This window comes from Dipteris shenzhenensis, chromosome 6 (assembly GCF_047967505.1).
Source record: "Dipteris shenzhenensis isolate YYH24624 ecotype China chromosome 6, Dip_SZ_1.0, whole genome shotgun sequence".
Taxonomy (NCBI): Eukaryota; Viridiplantae; Streptophyta; class Polypodiopsida; order Gleicheniales; family Dipteridaceae; genus Dipteris; species Dipteris shenzhenensis.
The window spans coordinates 28130008-28141277 of NC_141601.1; the positions used below are offsets into that span (position 1 = coordinate 28130008).

Below are 11270 nucleotides of genomic sequence, written 5' to 3' on the forward strand. Positions count from 1 at the left end.
GAATCATAAACTAAGGAAATTTATGTCCAAAATCATAAACTATGGACTTGTAAGCTCGATGTTCAAAAATATACATCAATGTGCTTTTAGCATATGTGCTTATCTTCTATGAGTATAATACTTTCCAAAAGCCTTTTAAAACTTTCATATTTTAAGGCTTGTGCAAAGTATCATATCAATCAGATATCATTTGTGTAGTTTAGAATCCATATTTTCTTATTTCATACAATGTATCATGCATGAGTGTTGTAAAACATGTATGATTGGTGTAGTACGATCCCAAATGCTTGACTCAAATGGGTATGATATTTTGATAGGCCTTAAACTATGTAATTTTAAGGCCTCCACAAAGTATCATACCCATTGGGTATCACTTTCCTGGTTTGAGATGAATATGATTGAATCCTTGTACCTTACTATGCATCATCCTTGGGTCTTGAAAAATATACTTTGTTGTGCTTCTAATGTATATGCCGATATTTGATGGGTAATGCTTTGTGCAATAGGTTGGGAGCACACCCAACCTATTGCACAAATCATGAAAATTTGATACAACAGGCCGGGTGCACCCAACCTGTTACACAAATCATGAAAATTTGATGATTTGTGTAACAGGTTGCTTGCACCCCCAACCTATTACACAATCAAGAAATTTTGATGATTTGTGCAACATGTTATATGCACCCCCAAGCTATTGCACGTGCAATAGCTTGGGTGCATTATCAACCTTTGCATGTGCAATTTTGGGCATGCACACAACCTATTGCACAAATCATCAAAATTCCTTGATTTGTGCAACACGTTGGGTGCACCTCACCTATTGCACAAATCAATAAATTTTCTTAACTTGTGCAATAGGTTGGGTGCAACCCCAAACTGTTCCACAAATTAAGATACTTTTTGCATTATTCATTGTAATTTAGGATTTAGATAGGATTTAGGATCTATCATCTTTGATTTAGGGTTTAAGGTCTAAAGTTTAGGATCTAGGTCCTAGGATCTAAGATCTAGATTTCATGGTCTTAGAAGTAGTAGCAAGTGTCTAGGGTCAAGGGTCCAGGGTATAGGATTTACGGTTTAGGGCTAGAATTTGCACCTAGGGTTTTAGTCTAAGGTCTAAGATGTACTATTTACGATCTAGGGTTTTAGGATTTAAGTTTGGGGATGTTTTATTTTGTTGATTTGTTATAAAAATTAAGTGTTTCTAATGTTAATAATTACAAGTGTGAGATTTTTGGGACCGTTTTTGGAGTTGCTATTTTTTTCTTCTAAAGTAGGTACTCAGCCTTACAGATGGCATGGATGTGGTGTTATATGAGAAGAATGAAGTGGTCGCATTTGGACGAATTCGTAGTCTTGATCCTATCAACATGTGCCATTTCCAACATTGTGGTGAGATAAGATGCGTAGTGATAATCAACAATGTGACCAATCCTGCTGATGTACACTTAGAATATCCACATGGGGACTTTGAAACATTGGGTGATATCTTGCAATGTGACATTTTGGATATGCAAGCACATAGAAATCTTTGGGATTGAGATGAAATCGTTCCAAAGATATGCTTTCAAGATATCAAGAAACCTTATTTTGAAGGGGAAAAAGTGTTGGGGTTTGTCAATGTCTTGCCTCTCCATAGACACACTTGTGATCCTATGTGTGTGCTAGAGGGGCAGTTAGGTGTGTTAAGTGGAGCTAGATGCTTCTAGAGGATAGGGGAGAGATTCTAGGAGCTTGGTGGCCTTTGGTATGAGGTCATCTATAATGTTAGTGTGGATGTAGAGGTAGCCTACATATGGCCCTCATTTCTCTTCCTTCTATGAGACAGTTCTTCATTTGTGTCCATCTTCTTGTCTCCATTTTGCTCAGCTTGCTCATTTCCAACATGGTATCAGAGCGGTACCACCCTCCTTGAGCCTGATTCCACCACCTCATCATCATCTTCTCCTCTGTCTTGTTGCTCACTCTCACTCTTTGCATCGTCTTTTGCTCATCAGACCTCGTGACCCTCAGCTATGGCATCTCCCCCCTCCTCTTCCTCCTCTTTTATTCCTCAATTGCTTCTTCCAACATGATGATGCCCGCAGAAGAGGATGCCAAGGATCCGGATTGGATACAGAAGCTCAAGGCTGGAGGAGCCATTCCTCTACTCTCTCTAGATGACTGCGTCGATGGCTGGGCTTGCCCTGTAGGCCACAATTCTCTCATTAGGGGCCTTGATTATCTCATTTCCAAGGCCAAGATCCCCACTGACGAATGGCTTCTCCAGCCCTTGGCATTCGATTGGATCAAGAGCTCTACCAAGATCCACGAGGTTATGAGGCATCCCAACAACCGAGTGAGGGCGGCCATGGAAGAAGCATGCCAGGGGCAAGAAAATGACGTGCCTTTCATCTGGGCTTTCAATCTGCAAGTACCCAGCAAGGATAATTACAACGCGATCGCCTATTTTGTGTCGCTTGATCCAATTCCTGAGGGCTCCTTGATGGAGCGATTCCTTGTCGAGGATGATGCGTTCCAAAATTCTTGCTTGAAACTTATCATTAACATCGTGAATGGACCCTGGATCGTCAAGACAACAGTGGGTGAGCAAGCTATTTGCATTTTGGGATGGGCTGCCTCCTGTAAATATCATCAACTCTCTGATAAACAAAATGGTCCAGACGGGTTGCTGATAGGACCGCCGCTAGCACCGGTGATGGGTGGCTTCTCTGGTCCTGATACGAATTCGAGAGTGGGTATACTTACAGAAGGGAAGTCGAGATTAGGACTGTCGTATGCCAAGAGGGAAGATGGAAAGGACTCGATCTTTGGAGATGACAACAATCCAAACCATGATCTTCAGCTTCTCAAAACTTCATCATAATGGCTTGGCTTGCTAGTAAAACTGCCCATGTGGTAAGACCTTGCCTTGACATGGATATTTTGCTTTGCTACAAGAAGAGGCTTCTTGTCAAGCCCACATCATCCACGAGATGATGAGTATGTTTTTGAGCTCCACTTGTATCTCCCCTAGTTGTCAAGGTACTCTGCCTGGACAGTCCTCCAAAATGATTGTAATAAACTTTTATGTTTTTTGTAAACACCTTTGGTCACCATATGATGTAGGCCATGTGTATGTGTTTTTGCTCCATGGTACCTTGTTCAGACATTGTGTGCATGTACATGCAGGGGAGATAACCATTGGAAGGTCTTTTGTATCTCTTTTGTTTACCTTACACCCATGGGGACCCTTGCTAGCTTGAGATCCTAGCCATTGATAGATCCATGACCACCATGAGATGGCATGTGACACCTTGTGCTAGCTATATCCTTGACATAGATTGAGGCAGTCCCTTGAGGGGGGGTTTGTTGGGGTTTGTCAATGTCTTGCCTCTCCATAGGCACACTTGTGATCCTATGTGTGTGCTAGAGGGGCAGTTAGGTGTGTTAAGTGGAGCTAGATGCTTCTAGAGGATAGGGGAGAGATTCTAGGAGCTTGGTGGCCTTTGGTATGAGGTCATCTATGATGTCAGTGTGGATGTAGAGGTAGCCTACATATGGCCCTCATTTCTCTTCATTCTATGAGACAGTTCTTCATTTGTGTCCATCTTCTTGTCTCCATTTTGCTCAGCTTGCTTGTTTCCAACAAAAAGTTGAGATGTTTTTCTCTATAGAAGTCTTAGCACTTGGAAGATTTAAGGGCTACGCTCAGAATTTTCTTTTCATGGTGGAGGTAATTAAGATGACTAGTGAGGCATCATTGAAAATGCAATGGATAGTATGCCACATCTATAGGTCCATAATACTACATCTCATCTATAGGTCCATAATACTATCAAATGGGGGATTATCTTTCTTGAAATCAAATTTGCCTAAGACAATTTTCTTCAATGTGGTGGAAGTCACAACAAATTATTATCAGAAGAAAAGAACAGTAACACAAATGGGCTCCAAATTGAAAATAAAATATAGAAGCTACGAAGACTACCATAGTGGCATCTATAACCATCATCTCGATATTTGGGTTAAGACAGGGCCTAATAGACATATCCATCTTCTTCAATAGTTTTCTGACTTTTTTCATCAAGGTGATCATGATTTAAGGTCAAGTCTCTATAAACCTAGGTTGAAACCTATGGTTAATGGGAGAGCCATTTGCAATCAAGGACATCAATGGTTAACTAGACTATCACATGGCACAGAATGGCACAGACTGGACCATCTAGGTAGAGGTGAAAGTTAAAGTGATTCATACATTTCATGGAAATGCCTACAAGATTAAACACCATGGAAGCAAAATAATTGTAGCTGCAACATTAAAGGAAGCCCTTGTAGACCATGCATTGCCATAGCCTCATCTTCACCAAAGAATTTTGGAATGGAAGTGTGGAATGCCAACACCATCTTCCTTTGGCAAGGACAAAGAAGGTTGTCCTAGAAACTATTAATAAAACTTTACAAGAGAAAGATGAAAGCATGATTTCGAGGTCAACCTTATATAAAATTTGGTGTAGACATTTTTTGCCATGCACAAGAGAGAGATGAAAGCATGATTCCAAGGTCAACCTTATATAAAATTTGGTGTGGACATTTTTTCCATGTTGAGATAGTATCAAAGCAAAGGATGTCAAAATGTAAGACATGTGATGAATTGGAAAATTCCATTCAACATAGTAAATGTGAGCAACAACAAGAAAAATATATAACATGACGAATGATCTATTTACATCATGTGTAGGATGCGAGAATGTTGTACGCTTCTTGGAGAGGGGAAGCTATTTCACATGTTGATAAGTTCATGTGCATCACCATTGATGGCATGGATCCAAATACAACAACTTTGCCAAGATATAGATGTACTCCACCACCATTGGAGTGTAAATGTGGAGACTAAACACACTTATGTGGAGTATTAGTACATGGATACTGACTATTTTGCGATGTATGGATTGATAGTTTACCATGAACATGATAGCAACTAAGTGGCAACATTTATCATGAAAGCAATACAAAAGGTCAGAGATGCACATGGATGTTTACCTTGCACCTTCTTGCATATACAAGTTGATAATTGTTGCAAAGAAAACAAGAATAGATATATATTTGCTTTATGCTCTATGCTAGTTGGTTTGAAAATATTTGAAGAAGTGGAAGTTGGCTTTCTTCTTGTCAGCCATACACATGAGGACATAGATCAAATATCTAGTGTTATCTGTGGTGAGTTGAAGTCAAGGGATGTTTTGACAATGGATGATATGCTACTTTTGGGAAAAAATTGGAGGTTCGCAAAAAGAAGAATCATAAGTGGTAATCTTAGAGAGGATGGTAGATTGGAGAGCATTCATAGGGCCATATTGACAATGAGGAGATGATGCACTTCGAGGACACACAAATCCACACTACTTTTGGTTTAGCATGCATAATAATAATCAATTATGCAATGAAAGCACTATTCAGTTGATGGAGATAATCTATGGAGTGAGCCATATGCTTTATTACAACAAATAATTCCATTGGAGGAAACTAGACTTGTTGTCACAAAGAACAAAGCACTTGGCATAGATGAAATGAAAGACTTGGAATCCTTTATTAAACATCTTGGACTATGATGTAAAAAAATATTGAGCAATCAAGAAAAAATTTGGAGATAATCAAGTCAATTGAGGCACTTATCGAATCTTTAGCTTGCATTGATCTACATTTGTGACTGCCTCAATGATGGCTTGGTGCAACCACCATGCTGGTTCTTGGAGATGGCTGTAGTAGCTACTCGTAATTAAACCAAAGAAAATGTATTTACGTTAATTTGCCGGGTCATGTGTGATACTCGCTTTGGAGTCCCACAATTGTTCATAGATTTGTCATGGAGAACAAGTGGTTAAAAGTTAATTCTAAACAAAGGAAAATGTATTTACTTGTGCAACCACCGCACTAGTTCTATTTTAGTGCGGATTACAGTTAATCCTAAACCAAGGAAAATGTATTTCTTTGCAACAACAACGGTACTGGTTCTATTTTAGTGCGGTGGTTGCACAAAGTCAAACATTTTCCTTCGTTTAAAAGCTCATCCTAAATGAAGGAAATACATTTTCCTTTGTTTTAAAGTTAACCCTAAATGAAGGAAAATGTGCTTCCTTGTGCAACCACCACATTGGGTTGCAGTTAATCCTAAACCAAGCAACATGTATTTTCTTGCAACCACCACATTGGTTCTTATGCTAGTTCTTGGAACTATTTCAGTGCTGCTTGTAGTTAATCCTAAAACCAAGGAAAATGTATTTCCATGTGCAACCACTGCACTAGTTCTATTTTAGTGCGGGTTGTAATTAATCGTAAAGCGAAGAAAATATATTTCCTTGCAACCACTGTGCTAGTTCTTGGAACTATTTTAGTGCTTATTGAATCCTAAAACCAAGGAAAATGTGTTTCCTTGTGCACAATTGCTTGTGCAATGACTGCAACCCGCAAATGACTACTACCAGTAACAATTATGAGAATAGTATTACTTATATTAAAGTTAAAACTTAAAAGAGATTACACCTGTTGTGAGTATAACAACTGAGCCATTGCTGAGAGAGAAATTTTAACAAAGTGATTACATCCAAAGACAATTTATAACAACTCAGCAATTGCAAAGAGTTCCATCGAGCAAAAATTGAATAAAAGACATTACATCTACATCCAAAGATAATTTATTAAGACTAACAACTCAACATGATTGCTGGAGCCTCATGGAGTATTGCCAATTGGCTGATAGACCACTATACATTATCATATTCATGGAGGCCAGCCCAGCTTGCTACATCCAAATATTTGGGAATCCAATGGAGGAGACGATGGAGAGACCAAAGATCTTGCACAAATGTAGAACTCAGAATATGCCCCCCCAAACAACACAAGAAAAATCTTCTCTTAAAATCCTTAGCCCTTTGTCAGCGTGCCTAGGGAATTCATAGAGCACATAAAGAGGCCAGGTGTGTGCATTCCATCTAAGATGGTGACATGGAGATGTGGGGGGAATCGATGGAGATTATGAAGACAATCCACAAGGGTAGGCATTTCAAATCCTGGTGAGTGCAACATAATGAGCTTGTACAAGAAAGCAGATAAGATTGGGATCTTGTTGTATCGGGGTTGGTAATGTTGGCTATGTTTCCTACATTTTCTTGGCAATGTGAAAAGAGTGGGTGAGTAATGGAGCAGATGAGCAAGGGAGAAAATGATCACATGAGAGATGGAGGAGAGAGCATGCCAGAAAAGTAGCCAAGCAAGGGCAGATGAGAGCTGGAGGAGGGAGCATGGAGAAAAGTAGCCAAGCAGGGGCAAGTGAGAGCTAGAGGAGGGAGCATGGAGCAAAGTAGCAAAGCAGGGGAGGATGAGACAAAAGTAGCCATAACATGTTCGTGGCTATGGTTAAATACACTATAATATTAATGAGCCCCCCTAAATTAATCAAAATTTGAGCCACAACGGTGACTGGAGGACCAATGGTGCCATCCAGATAATCATGAGCCATCTTAATAAGCCACTTTAAATTAATCAAAATCCGAGCTAGCATGGTGACTAGAGGCCCGGTTGTGCCATCCAAATAATCATGAGCCATCTTCAATTAATCAGAATTTGAGCCACCAATTAATCACATTCCTGGCCACCTTGTAAAGCTTCATTAGAAGGCCTTAAAAAATGGTAAAATTTGGCCTTCTCATTAAAGGTGAGGGCACCACAATGACTAGGACTAGATTTCTTGTTTTGTCCCAAAAATAATTGTTGGCATGCAAGCCCATACAATTATAGAATCATGAGCCACTACTTTATTTCATGCCCTCGTAGTGGGCTTGTTTTGCCCCAAAATTTATCGCCGACATGCAAGCCCATCCAATTATAGAGTCATGAGCCACTATTTTATCTCATGTCACTGTGGTAGTTGGACTAGATTGCTTCTTTTTCTACAAAAATAATCATAAGCATGCAAGCCCATCTAATTAAAGAAATAATCAGCTTCTTTTTTATCTCATGCCACCATGGTGATTGCACTAAAAACAATCGGGAATGGTTTTGCCCAAAAACAATTGCATGCAAGCTTGGCATGCAATCAAATGCCACCATGGTGACTGGTATAATTAACTTCACTAAAGATAATCGAGATGCCCAAATAATCATGAAGGAGCCACCACGCCAATGACTAGTGGTAATAAAATTGCATGCATGCCAGACTAGATTGCTTGTTTTGCCCTAAAAATAATTGCCAGCGTGCAAGCCCACCCAATTATAAAGCATGAACCACTGTTTAATCTCATGCCACCACACTGACTGGTAATTAACTACACTAAAAATAATTGAGAATTATTTTGCCCCAAAAATTAGTGCATGCAAGCCCGACATGCAATCACATGCCATTGCATGGAATGGTAATTAACATCAGAACATCCAACCAATCATGATAGAGATGCCATGCCAATGACTGGTGGTAATTGAATTGCATGCATGCCAGTGCACCATATGGACAGGCAAGATTTCCCACATCATAGATGCATTCAATGCACCCTTAGACCACATGCAAGTGCACCTATAGTGCCATCCAAATGATCATGAAGAACCCACCATGCCAATGATTGATAATTAATAGTAATTAAATTGCATGCAAGCCCGATCAAAATTTGAATATATATATAGAGTGCACTCTATCTAATCTCATGCACGTCAAATTGTTTTGGCAAAAAAAGACTTATGGTTTAGCTACCTTAGATAACCACCATCACATGCGCCGGACCACCACGGTGGCCTTCACTCTACTTAAGCCTCCACTAATCCATTACATTCCCCATTTCTGACTCCTTTCATTGTTTCATTTAATTACTCCTCCACCAATTCTAACTTCCTCGACTATCACCTCTTGACCTTTCTTTGTTGTACTCTTCCTGTAACTTCTATCCCCTCTCACAATGGATCCCCTCCCAATTGTGTCACCCTACTCCTCCATCTTTGCACAGTCTCGATAGCATCTCACACAGTCTTTCCTCCCCTAGTCTTGAAGTCATGACATGCAAGAGTTCCTCACACAATCGTTCCTCCCCTAAACTTGAAGTCATGACATATGAGAGCTCCTTGCATAGTCTTTGAAAGCCTGATTTGGATTCTCTCTCCATCTTCACCAAATTGATAGATCAGGTGAACATGAAGGATGGATACATTGTCTGTCAAAGTTAGAAGATTAACATAAATGAAAGCATGATTGAAAAGGTGCTAGGCATTCCTAGAGGTGATTTGCAAGCACAATCCTTGGAGAAGTCATGGAACAGATTAGATATTTTACATTTATACCCAAACGCTTTGATTAGTACAAATGGTAGAGTCAAGATTTCGAGCCTACTAGATGTTCAGGATGTATTGAAATAGAAAAGGAGGTATTTCCTGATACGAGAGGAGCCGTGAAGTTCTAGCATGTTCAAGCAGTAGTAGAGCAATTGAGCAGATGCACGGTCTCTTTCTCAAAGGAGATCTCCAATAGTGTGATGATTAACTTGAAGAATTGCAAGGATGGCAAATCCAAATTGTCATCTCAATCAATTGGAGTTTCTATGTATCTTATGGGGACTTCCCTCAAATTATTTTTTTAGCAATATGATAGGAAGATGAATTTTTTGCATATGAAAGCTATCGATGGATCGAAGACAATGCAACATAAGAGAATTCTCAAGGAGGGTGCAGAAGCCAAGGTGGAGGAGGTAGAAACAAAAGCCTTGCAGGAACGAGAGCAAGCTGAGGCCGCTAAAAAATTGGCCGAGATAGAAAAGCATAGAAGAAAAGAAGCAAAGAATTACATCAAGCTGCTACATCTATAGCTTGATGATGTTAGAATGGATGGGGAAAAAATAGAGCAAGAGCTAGTAGGGGTGAAAAAGTTCTTGAAGATCAGAGAGGTGACAAGGATGCTCTTTACCAATGGCTCTACAAAATGCAAAACACATTGAACATCAATAAAGATGAAATGATAAAGCAAATGAAAGGGAGAATGAAAAAACCAGACCATTGATGGAGGAGCTGTGAGAGAGCTTCAAGTCAAGGAAGGATGTAGATCAAGCAGAGAACAGCCACCGTAGAGGAGACAAAGAGAATGTGCAATATTGGAAGATGCCTACAGAGCAGTTGCTACACAAGTTCACTAGGTTCAAGATAAGCTGATAGAATCAGAGAGATCTATTGCATTGATTGAGCATCAAGTGGAGGTGCTGCAGGAGAACTTCTCTTTAGAGCTATTGCATTGATTAAGATGAGTAGTGGGAAGGAATCAAGAAATAGCTTGCTAACACACATGATAGAGCTGTTGTATTGATAGCTACAATAGTTAAAGTGGATGACTATCCTCTTTTGATGCGGTAGGGTAAGAAGTGCATGGTTTGCTGTCTACACATCATAGATGAGTGCATGATCTGACGGCCTAAGTGTGGTCATGCTTTGCATGTGTTTTGCCTTGGGGTGTTTGTGGATGCAAACTTGCTTTGTAGAGAACCTAGTTGTGGCTACCCACTGCCCCCATCATGGAAACATCAAATGTGCCTGCCTGTTGCATCTATCCACAATAAGAGATGAGATGCTATAGTAGAAATTTCCAAATGGGTCGACTAGGCAAAAAGAAAGGGCCTTGAAGGGAAGAACCATCCCCATAAAAGAAGGGAGCCTAAAGCAAAGAAGTTCAAAGTGCCGATCCCCCAAGAAGGGAACTTGAAGGGAAGAAGTCCAAGCACGAGCCTTGGGAAGAAGCATCGATCCCCCCAAGAAGGGTGCCTAAAGGGAAGAAGTCCAAGTTTAAGCCTAAGGAAGAAGGGATGATTCCCTGATTAGGGCCGATCCTCCCATCAGGGAGCATATGTAGCTCAAAGAGCTCAAAGCAACCAGATGAAGGGAGATCAAAGGAGAAAGTAAAATATGAAACCAGACCTTTAAAGGAAAGGAGCAAGAAGGGCCCACCCTTCAAGCGACCAGATGTACCTAAAAGACCTCCAAGCAATAGGATCTACCTGAAAGATGTCAATGTATGAGATGTACCCGTTCAATTATTAATGAAGTCACTCTTTAATTACCGCCAGAGTTGTTAAATGTTTATAGCCATTTGAATCCAAGTTTCCTTTATACAAACAAGCTATTTTACGATCTTCTTTATACAAACAAGATGTTTTAGGATTGCAACCATCATAGTGGTAGTATAGCATAAGTGTTCTCAAAATTTAGGATTACAAGCAGCAAGGAGTAGTATAGGATAAGTGGTCACCAGTATGGTGGTCGGTTGC

The 11270-nt window shown here is 40.0% G+C and overlaps 1 pseudogene; it reads left to right on the forward strand.

Moving 5' to 3' along the window:
* The first annotated feature begins 2071 nt into the window (after positions 1 to 2071).
* On the forward strand, positions 2072 to 9824 carry LOC147901007 (protein ENHANCED DISEASE RESISTANCE 2-like; annotated as a pseudogene).
* The last annotated feature ends 1446 nt before the right edge of the window (positions 9825 to 11270 follow it).